Here is a 12,180-nt window from a genome sequence, read left to right on the forward strand (position 1 = left end):
CAGCTTTACACAACTAGCATGGGACTAATTCCCTATGGGATCTATATAATTCTATTTTAGACTTCTTGCTGCTATCCAAAATACTTTCACCTGCTGATTTTTATACAGCTGGAAAAAAAACCTGAGGCTTCCTCAACAATTGTGGTTCCTCAGGGCCCATATAGGAAATTGTTACTGCTCACATAATAAATTCCCTGAGTACAGGATATCAATAAAGCCAAGAATGCTCTTTCCAATGATTTATTTAGCTGCTGAATTCAAGTTTCCCTTCCATGTAACAGCTGTTCTGTTGTTTAATCAGAGATAAACAAGTTTCTGAAAGGTTCTTCCCCCCCTTTGGGTTATCAGATAGTTAAAGCACTAAAAATAGTTCATTAAGGATCATTCATGGTCTTACTTAACAGGTTTTGAATGATATTTCAAAACATCACAGCCTTTATTACAGATATGTTGGAGCAACTGAATATAAGCAGTAATTTGGCCAACATGCCCAGACCCTCTCTTTTACAAATGTTTTTTGTGATAATTCCTGCCTGCAATAACCTATCTGCAACAAACCTCATTCAGTTACATTTGTTAACCAGTATTCATTCCTTGGTACAATATCACAGGAAATAATTAACAGTAATTCTACTCCTAATATCCCTTTGACACTATAGTAGGACTGGACTGATACTGCACAGATACTACTTCAAAATATAAACATATTTACAAAAATAGCCCAGGTGCACACACAAACACAAAAAAAAAGACCTTGAAAAAGTAAGATTTTTCAAGTTTACAAAGAGAGGTGGTATTCCCAGCACTGAAGCTACCATGCATACATAGGCAGGTGGTATCCTGTGGCTCCTCAATACTCAACAGAGAAAGTAAAAGCTTCTCCAGGAACAAATTCAGAGCAGAGACCTAGTTCAAGCACTTTGTAGAAACAATTTCTCCTAGAAGTGAAGAAAACATAGAAGAAGAACAAGAGAAACTATGTGACTGAGGCTTAGTGACTAACACTGGAACACACGAGACACAATAAAAATCCTCATTATATCATACTGTCTCTTCAGGCTGGCAGGGTTCAATGAATCAGAATTACAATATGACTGGATTATTGCCTTATCATATTCTTTGAGGAGTCCTGGTCTCAGCAATTCTGAATGATGGCCACAGGAAATAGATTTCATGGATATTTTGATGAGAAGAGTAACAGAGGTCATATCATTCCAGCATAGAAACAATGATGTTTATCTAGTGTTTGGCTTCTACAGTTATACAATTTAATTAACCTCATGGCAATACCAGCATGATCTGTGGCATACTATACGATGAGACTTCAGCTGTCTCACTGATTTCAGTGTTGTTGTGAAGTTTCAAAGCAGTGACTTGAAAAGTTGAACAGAAAGAGTGCTATCATACCTATGAGATTTCTGAACAATTCAAAGTCATACTGTGAATTAACTCCAATTTGCAAACTACTGTTCAACTATATTATTTGTTATTATGCCAGTGCAAGTGACATTTTTTAGTGTTACCAACATATAGACCAGTGTTGTGAAAAAGAAACAATGTAGGTTTACGTCATTCAAGAGTCAAGGGTTTCAAGGACTCAAGGATTCATGGATGGCCACCACCTGGGTAGCCAATCATCTTATTCGTGGTCCTGTATTTGTTTAGAGAGCAGATATCTTCAAGATAAATGGCTTAGGTCCTTGACTTCATTTTATGTAAATCATTAGATCATAAGTATGAATTATGCATTTTGCAGGAGACATGCTTTTATTAGAGATTGCACTATGAAGAGCAACTGTAACACAATTCACCTTGAGAACACCTGAAAGTGAGTCAGAGCATATGGGAAGTAATTCACTGTAAGTGGAAGATAGAATGGAGATATTCCTGCAGAATGAAGATCACATCTCTAGCCCTCTAGAATTTCAAACCTTTCTCAAACAAAAGACTTTATGATTTTCTGGTATTATTTAGAAGGTACAACACTTTCTAGAAGCGTTACACAATTCAGGAATTTTCAACAATAACATTCTGTCTTACTCCTTGCCTTTTATTCTTAAAGGGGAAAAAAGACTACTCTTCTAATTAGAACAAAAAAGAATATAAACTTTGATACTATCAGATTTTTTCAGTTAAGCCAGTCTATATTTTTTTGCTTAATCCTGGCCCAAAACACTTCTGCATCCAGCTTCAGCAAACAGTTAAGATTCAGCTGGGTTGCAGACCATGTATGAATCCATAATCCTGGCTATAGCAATTAACATCTCCAGATATCAGTCGTTGCCAGAATGGCTTCATGAAGGGAAAGCCTTGCCTATCGAACCTGATTTCCTTTTATGACAAGGTAACCCACCTAGCTGATCCAGGAAAGTCAGAAAATGTAATTTCTTTGGACTTCAGCAAAGCTTTGGTACTGTCTCTCGCAGTATCCTTCTGGACAAGATGCCAAGCTCACAGCTGGATAACCACATCATGCTGTGGGCAAGCAACTGGCTCACAGGCTGGGCACAGTTATAATGAATGGGGTAACATCAGACTTGACAAACTATAAATGCTGCACCAAACATTCACAAAGCAGTAATCTTCCAAACATTTTCCTGGAAATTTGTGCAGTTTCTCCCTTGAGTAGGGATGCCTGCTTGTCTGTTACTCCCAAGAAGTTAAATGAAGAACTCTGTACATTATCATCACTCTGGTGGTAAGTTACATTCAACTCCTAATCAATACTACTTGTTTTGCTAGTTTTAATATAGGAACTTCCATATATTGCAGTGTTTTATGTAATTTTGTGATCTACCTGGAGTTCTTTATTTCTGTGCTGTGTAGTAAGTAATTCTGATTAAGATCTTTCATCTCTTATCTCTTTACTGTTTAATATTCACTTTTATAAATAGATCTGGTTTGACATCCTTAGAACTTGCAGAGTGATTCCTTCATTTTAAAGTGTGATCAAGTCCTGAGGCTAAAGCAGGGCCTCTACTCATCCCATGACAGCTGGCCAATGAGATCAGATAAGCAATCTGCCTAATACCATGTGTTGGACACAGATAGTGATGTGTTATGCCTCATTTCTTGTTTTAATTTTGTCTGTGGATTTCTAAGGCCGAACTTTTCTATGAGTGAAGTGATTGCAAACATTTGCCTTCACCTTTCCCCTGCCCTCCTGCCCCCTCCAGGTGTTCTCTAATGCTTGCTACGGAAGAGCAACTGATGACTAACATTTCTTAAATGAAAGGGTAAAAAAAATGGTAAATGCAATCACAAAAGGGCTACAGTGGCCTGGAATAATTTCAGAAGGGAAATGGAATGAAGAGCACAAAATTTTCTGTACTGTCTTATAGAAGTTTCTTCAGTTCAACCAAAGAATAATCAGAATATAATAAACAGTCTTTTTGGATTAATTGCAGTCCATGTCTGATCATCTGTGACTGGATTTCAGTCAATAGGAAAAACAGTTTCAGGAGCAGAAGAACAAGCAAAGGACTTTAACTAACTGTCCTTTGAGCACCTAAACTAATTAGCCTGGTGTCTCCCATGTCTCTCACAAACCCCAGTTTTCCTTCATATACCTGACATCTGTCATTGTAACAGCCCATATCTGCCCAGAGCCACACCCAGCCCATATAGGTTTCTTGTTTCAAGACTAAGTCAGTTGATCTGCTCAATTCTTGCCCAAAACACTCCGGCACACAGCACCACATACTCAAGTTTAATCCTGGACTCCTCCACACAGGACTCTTGCTCCCTTTTCCCCCCAGAGATGCATCAAGCCACTTCTAACAACACATACAGAAAACAAAGGTCATATGAGCAGAAGTCTCCCTTCCTTCTTCACAATGAGGGTATAAACATGGATTTCTACTCCATGTCAACACCAATTTTCATGCAACCTCTAAAACCTCAACATTTTTAAGATGCTGCTTTAAATTGGCAAAAAGATGCATTAGCTATTAGAGCACAGACAGAGATGGAGTAATGGCATACGCCTCATTTCCTTAGGTAGGCAGGCAACAGATTAGTTAAAATGATGCATTTTTCAGAAAACATTTATGTCACTCTGTGTGCCATCTAAAATTTTGAATCTGTAACTTATCACCTAATGCACATTCATTTGAAAATAGAAAACCAAGAAAGAATGCTAATATAAAAATTACTCAAAAAGGTTTTTGAGACATAGTGGTCCACATCCCTACATTATGCAGCTATTTTAAATAAATAAATAAAACCTGTAATATTTAGCTGGATAACAGCAATAAAATTACTAGTGATATGCTTTGCTGCCTTGACAGTAAATCAACATAAAAGATTTTTTAAAATGTTTCCTGTCATGTAAATGAGCTGAAATGCAGCTTCCTGAATAATAAATATTTGGACAGTGCTGCGTAACAGCAAGTCCCTATAAACAGAATACACAGTTAACAATTGAGATAATGGAAAAGCTGACACCTGAAGCACTTTTTTTACGTTGCATTGTTTCCTGAAACACTAGAGCAAAGCACTGCATGACACACTGCAGGTAAGTCCAAGGAAAGAACTCTGCATTTAAATTTCCCAAATGAATGACACTTTTGACATTTCCCTTAAGAAAGTTCATGATGTACGGTAGTTTTTGTTCTGCTTTCCACTAGGAAAAAATGATCACAATAATGATAGTAATTGGTAAACAGATGAGTGAGAAATCCCAGAAGCAATCTCATATTAAAAGGCCACACCACATATTACTGAAGAGTACTGCGCTACAATATTTTTGGTTCACTCATAGATGGATTTTTTTGCTCTCGGTTGTTTGAGTTGGTTTGTTTTCCTTCAAATAAAACTTTCCATAAAGCAAGACAACATATTAAGAAGGTTTGAACAGGTCATATAATCTCTGGTAATCACTTCTGCTACAGACATCCACACAGCTTCTCTGAGGCTTCCAGCAGCAGAGATCTCCACAAAATTCCCCAGGCATTAGATGAGGTCACCTACCTCAGTCACTTTCAAAAAAGTAATTTCCTAACATCTAACCTGAATCTCTCTTGATGCAAATTAACTTTTCTCCTGCTCTCAGTAGGCCTTGTAACTGTTCTTTCTTCCCTCTACTATTCTTATTTGTTTGATTCCATTGTTTATCCCACTTTTCTTTAAATTCAGTTCCCCAAACATGACACAGAAGCTCTGCCAAGATTGTATTATACATATCATACTGTAACGCTATTTATAGATTATTTTAAACAGCAGAACAGTGTGGGTTCACATTTAGGGTAACTGTATACAATACAGTTACCATAAGCTATTTATTCTTCAGTATTTTCTAAGCAAGTGTTCCTTCACCTTGTGATTGTGCAGCTACTTGTTCCAAAGGATAGCACTCGGCAAAAGTCCTTACTAAATTTCTCCCAACTTTTTGAAGACTGTTGCTCCAGCATGTTTATCCTAATCCTGACCTCCGAACTTCTTGCTGTTTCCTTCTCATGGCTACCTTCCAAGTAAACAAGTATGCCAAGCAGACCCAAACTAAACCCTCCAGTCCCCTATTCAATAGCAGATACTTCATACTATCAGTCTGCACAGACTCCTAACTACTGGTTGATTCAGTTTGCAGCTGTTTCATCCAAAATGCATTTTTTTTTTTCTTAAAAGTGCAGCATGCAAAAAAACAAAGCACAAATTGTCCAGGTGTTAAAGGCAAGTTGCATCTCATCTACAGCCTCTCTGACTCTAAAAGGCCTGGCATTTTTATAAAATTAAATTAGACTGGTTTGAAAAGAGTTGCCCTCAGTCAAGATGTATTGTATGGGTTGGTTTTATTTAATTTTGTCAAAGATCGTAAGCTCCAGCACTTTACTTGATCTTAAGTTAGGTAAATTTTCTGCAATTTCCTGATCATCATCTTTCATTCTCTTACTTTTTTTTCCATCTTTCTGAAAATTCACCATCTTCACTGAAAATTCTTTCAGTGTTTTCTTCAACAGGAATATTTTACCCATTTCTCTAAATGAGATGACATTCATCAGGATCAGCCAATAAAACAGTAATCTCTTTCTTCTTCTTTCTACACCTACTCATTGACAGTAATCATGCTAGCTACATGAGAAGATCACAGTTAATTCCCTTTTCCACCTATAATGATTACCCATAGATTTCCATGCTCAAATTAAGTGGCAGTCTGGACCTCAGAGCATGTACAACCTTGACAAACTAATGTCACTCCTGTTAATAAGGCAACATAAATATTCAAGCCCCAGAATCACTTTACCAGATTTTTCATAGCGTATAACTTTGACAGTTCTTCCTCTTTATTTCTTGCATATCCCTATGGCATTTAGAAATTTAACATGGGCAGAAGACTGCTGGTTTTTTCTCTTCTCTTCTCTCCCCACATTAGCCCAGCAATCATGAGGTAGATATCAATACGTCCTGGTGTTACTAAAAATACCTATTTCATAGTCATTATGCCATTTTTTTTACAACACTACATTGACTGTCAAAGCAAGTTCCCAGAGGAGATAAAAGCCACGTTCCCATCCCAACAACCACTAACTCAAAACATCCTAATCAGCATCATTCTTACCTATGAAACTAAATTTTAACATTAAGAACCCCATAAACAAAACATCATCTGGAAAATGCAAATGAAAATCTTGGCTGTGACAGCAGTGTCTCCTGACCCAAGCTGGATCTGCTTCTGATAAACCAAAGCAGTTTTTTGTCTCCAAGAAAGGAGACACACAAACTGTATCTGTGACACTTTCACCCCGTCCTTCCTCCCTGAAATACAAGAATTCCACTTTTCTTTTTCAGGCAAAACACTACATGTAGTGTGCACTCTCAAATGTAAGCAACTAGAAATATTTTGCAATGAAATCGGAAGAGATCAGATCAGTCACTTTGCAGAGTATTGAGACCTCCAAAACTGAAAATATAATTCAAAAGTAAATCTCTCCAGAATATATTCAAATGGATTTAAATTCTTATGAAAGTATGTTAGAAAAACTAAACAATGAATCTTCTATTCTTGTTGTCAAAAAAGATAAAAGGAAAGAAGATTAGAACTTGTTGTTTTGTAGTTTTGGGTTTTTTTAACCTTGACGCTTCCAAGAAGCTAAATCCCAAAAAATCCTGCTCAAATGACCTAAGTACTTTAAAAAAAAATTAAAAAAAGGAAAATAAAAGCAACACAGCCCTAGACTTGATCTCTGCTGTTGACTTTTAGAAACAGGTAGAGAGGCTGTAGTTAATTATGACTTACTGGGGTTTTTTATCTCTACCCTACTTCACACACTACACTTACAGCAAACTTCCCAAGGTCAGAAACCAATGTCTATAAAGACAGTGACAAGAGCCTGTAAGCAGTGAGAGATATCACAAAACACCTTTTTTTAACAGAAAAAGCACACGTGCACTTTACAAACATCCATAAACCCCACACCAACTAGACAGACTATACCTATGGATGTGTACACACAGAAATCCACACCTCATTTTCTTAATAATGAATTAAATCATTGAGAATTCATAGCAAAGGTCATTGTTCTCTCCTGTTGGGTATCTGTGGTGCATGCCCAAGCTCATTTTTTTTGTAAGCCTGTACTAGAACAAGATCCAGCCTGGTGAGTAGGTCCTGGTGAGTAGGAAAAGGTCCTGGTGAGTAGGAAAAAAGCCTCTGCACTTATTGCAGTATCCAGTCTCAGGGTATCACAAGCCTATTACTCTGCACATGGCCTAAGTTTACCTAACACCTTTATCTCAATTTCCAAAGGTGCTGTACTGAAAAAAGGCTTCAGTGGGATTTGGGGTGGCAAGTATAAGCAGCAACGTTAAAACAAAGATCTTCAGGAGCCATATTAGATTTGAGCATCCAGTAGTGGCAGGGTTTAGATTTGTGAACTGGTGGGCACAGGAAATTCTATAGAAAACCAAATTTCTTCTTGTTTTTCCCCTTCCCCAATAATACATATTAAATCAAGTTTATATATTAAAGATACTGCTCCTAACAGTTCTTTAAGAAGGGAGGAAGGGTTCCCCCTTTTTCTCATTAAAACTATAATACTATAATTTAGAAAAAAAACATGGGAGATTATATGATGGATAACAAATAAGGCAATGGCAATAATTGTTAGGAATTACCGGTAGGCAAATTTTTCTTGCCCGGAAGAGCACAGGATATGGGAATTCCTTGTTTGTTTGAAGTAGCACTATCTAAGCCACATTCCTTTCCATGATTGCCTCACCCAATAAGATGTAGCTGTCACCTCAACCATGAGACCAGCCAAAACTTAGCTCCATGGGTGGGAAGCAACCTGAACTGATTAATTTGTTTATCAAGCTGGGGAAAACCACTGGATTGCCTCCAGCCCACCTGTAGTAGTCAATTATATAAACATGCCCCATAGAAACCTTCCAAGGGGATCCTAACACCCACGCCCCCACAATCCATTCTCAAATGCCATGTTATCTTAAATCCACAAAACACAAATCTCCATTGAAACTGTTAATGGAAAATGCAATTGCTAATAAGAAACACTAGTTCACTGTTAATGTCCACTTCCTTTCCCTGAATTTCAAAGCCGGGCAAAACAGAAGCACTTTGCAGATTTCTACCCTTTCAGAATTTCTCTTTTGTCACTGTCTCAGTATTGCTTCAACATAACTCCTGTATTTGGGGTTTTGTTTGGTTGCTTTTTTTATAAAAGATGTTTGGCAAAGTCCAATATCACTCACAATATACCAAAAGCATAAATATTAGAAAAAAAATTAAATTATATGAAATACACTATAATATCAGCAAGGCTCTTCCTTCTTACTATGTAGAGCCTTTTATTAAAATCTAATACTAACACCAGATTAATGTGACAGCCATGAGTATACAAACCAAGTTACAAAGGAAATAAGCTTTTATTACTTTTCCAAAGATACAACTAGCTTAAAAGTAAGAGAGGGATGATGAAAATCGCTCAGAGCGGGGCAAAAAAAAATAAAATATAAAACAAACCAAAAAACCAGTGGTTTTGGAAAAAAATTCAAATTGTTGAGCAGTTAATTGGATTGCCAGGCTTATATTTAATACAACAATCCTGCCTACACAAAGTATTTACTTAGGCTGTGTATTTCCCCATGTACAAGCCAAGTACAAGAGGATTTAAATAAAACTTTAACATTTGAGATGCTTTAGTTCTTATGATGGAGTTAAGCACTAGTACACAGTACCAATACAGGCAATAACCAGAGCCAGTAACAAAAAATAGAACTGGATTAGTCAGATGCCAAAAGCCGTGCATAACAACACACCTCAAAATAGGTTTTGTCCTGCTGGAATTCTCCAGCAATGTGCTATGACTTCAAGTGCAGCAATTGCAGAGCTCCAGCTGGAATCATCCCTCTCAAAACTCATCAGACATTGAAGTGAGTCACTCCATCACTCACATTAACGATAGCAAGTTTTAGTGCCATTAGTGAAGTCAAACATTAAACTTTTTCTAAGCCATTGAACAGATGTTCCAGCATTTAAGCTAGCATGACTTTTTTCCTAGTTGCCTCTGTTCTATTCTACCAGAAACCTGTTGTTCTGGCAACTCCATGCAGGACTTGAACTTCATCCCAAACTTTTCTGATCTCCTTCCACCTCTGCAATTCCTTTTGCCAGCTCCCTCGCAGAGGGCAGCAGCAGCTAGCACCTGTGCTGCCAACAGAGCAAGGGCTCACAAGGAGATGGAGAGAAAAGGCTACGCAAGTGATGGCAGCAGGGCACAGGAGGGACATTTTTCATGGGTGGGTCTGAGCACCAGGAAAGAACAGTGGCGGGATGGGATGGAGCACTGAGCAGGAAAGGGGCCGGATGCAGCTCCAGCTATCCTGTTTACATTTCAAAAATCCACTGTCGTAGTTTAAGGACAAACCTTCAGAATGAGCTGTAATTAAGCCTTTTATCTCCCTTATTCCTCCTTGCCCTTAAAGGCCACTCACTTACTGCATACGTTTCTGCCCCATTGGAGTCCCTCAAGGCTGGGAATGAAAGCAACAGAGTTCTTTATTTTCAGAAAACATAACTGCAAATGGCTTCCAGCTGAAATATTAGAAATCTTTTCAAGTAAAGTGACTTGATATGACTCATTTGCTAATGTCATAAGCCTGTGGCACAAAACATCTTAAAAATATAGTTTTGTCTAACTGCTTATTAAATAGAGTCAATTTTTATATTACCATCTTATTGTTTTCCTTCTATATCCCAAATAATCTAATTTCTCAACAATTAAGCAGTTTGCTTTAATACACTCCTGCTGATTTAAGCAGAAAACAATAGACATAAAAGGGCACAATCTTCATTAGGTCAGTGATAGTTTCAATACGTTTCAGTAAATTAAAAATTTCACAATATGCAATTAAGCAACTTTATTAATATAATTGCCTTTTTCCTCAGTCTTTTGGCTTAATATATGCCAATAATTATATTGAGACATACGCTCATTCATGCACATACATATGATTTCCACCTGCAGCCTCCACATTACTTGCAGGCGCGAATCAGTAATGTGCTTCTGAAAGCTAGTTAAGAAACCACACCTAAAAAATAACTTCCCATCCTGGACAAGGGTGTAAGAATCACTCTCTGGCTGTGTAAGTAAAACACATGGGAGCATTTATGTACTTAATTTTCCTAATAAATCAAATCCTATTTGTTTTCCAGCTACAGAGCCTGGACATGATTCAGAAGCTGAAATGCCACAGCACAATGCCACTCTCATACCTGAGAGAATACCATTCTGCTCTAAAACTTCATGTTCCCAACTTTGTAAAAGAGGGAGTTATGTTATGAAACTAGTAAAAAAAAGTCCAAATATGTTATGATTGTCTATTTTGCAGAAGGGAAGCAATTTTCAGCCAAGTAATTGGTACATTTTCTTAGTGCATTATGTTTCTCAAAACATGTTACTGTAGGTGGAGATTAGCATCCCTTTTCTTCAAGAGGAAAATTACTTGTCTTCTGTAGTGACTGGAGCTGTCATTCCAAGAGCTGACAAATGTTAACAATCTCTGGAGGTGTTCTTTACAAACATCTCAAAAATAAATAAATATATTCAGAACAAGGATCCAATGACCAAAGAAAGGTTATAAATAGAAGGAAAATACCACTGTTTGAATATTCAAATGCATCATGTATCCATCGTTTCCAACATAAGGAAAACTATTTTTAAATAGCTAAACTGGCACATTAACAACTAATATGGAAGATTGCCAGAGAAAGAACACAAATATTGTATATTAACAATGAAAAAAGTTAACTGTATCTCCCATTTTGCAGATAATATCAAAGAGGAAATGAAAATAGACAATAGTTCCATTCCAGTCATGCAATCTAGTAATCTGTGCAGACAGATTAGCAAAACTCTTACATCTGCAATTAGAAAACTGCACAGATATTTTTCTTTAAATCTTTTTGTGGTTAATCACATCCTCACTGCAGTTTCTTAAAACTGCTTCCAGTGCTTGCAACAACAACACATGAAGCTGCACCTCCTTATCCCACATGCTGAAAGCAGGCCCACCAAGTCCAAGCAAATCTATTTGCTCAAATCAATTTATTAAACCACTGTAACTATCCACTGTAACTATGCCAAAAACCCTCTGACACTGTCTATATGTATAGCACACTTAATCGTTTAAAATTTCAACCATAAAACTCATCTTGGTTTAAAACATTTACAGCAACACATTAATATATGCCACAGGAAAGGATACAAACACTTTTCCTTATTTGCAAGAAATTGTCAATCACAGAACAGGGTACTTGACTGAGATTTTCACTGAGAAACTCTTACCCTTTCTCTAATATTTCAGAATAGCAGCTACTCTCAGCCCCATGACATGGCTCTTGGAGAGGGTCCTGTGCAGGGCCAGGAATTGGACTAGATGATCCTTGTGGGTCTCCTCCAACTCAGCTTACTCTGACATTCTGTGATTAAAATCAGCTCCAAGTAGAGAAGCTTCTTTTCCCAAGGTGAGACTTTTGCTAGGAGACAAATACCAACATGTCAGAAAACCTTAGCCAAAATTAAAGCTATACAGGATGTAGGGCCACCTTCAGAAAAATACAACCTGAACAATAGTCAAAATAATTGAAAAAAATTAGCACTCAATACATCTCACCAACGTAATATCCAAAAAAGAAGGAAAGAAAGAACAGACAAGAAGATTCTC

The 12,180-nt window shown here is 37.2% G+C and overlaps 1 long non-coding RNA gene across 1 annotated transcript in view; it reads right to left on the reverse strand.

The window, feature by feature from the left end:
- LOC141728922 (uncharacterized) overlaps positions 1-12,180 on the reverse strand; it is a 124,156-nt gene that overhangs the window by 84,960 nt on the left and 27,016 nt on the right. The window contains exon 2 of the long non-coding RNA XR_012580175.1: positions 11,802-11,992. This is a non-coding gene — a long non-coding RNA (uncharacterized LOC141728922). The remainder of the gene's footprint in view (positions 1-11,801; positions 11,993-12,180) is intronic.

Source organism: Zonotrichia albicollis, chromosome 4, assembly GCF_047830755.1.
Source record: "Zonotrichia albicollis isolate bZonAlb1 chromosome 4, bZonAlb1.hap1, whole genome shotgun sequence".
Classification (NCBI taxonomy): Eukaryota; Metazoa; Chordata; class Aves; order Passeriformes; family Passerellidae; genus Zonotrichia; species Zonotrichia albicollis.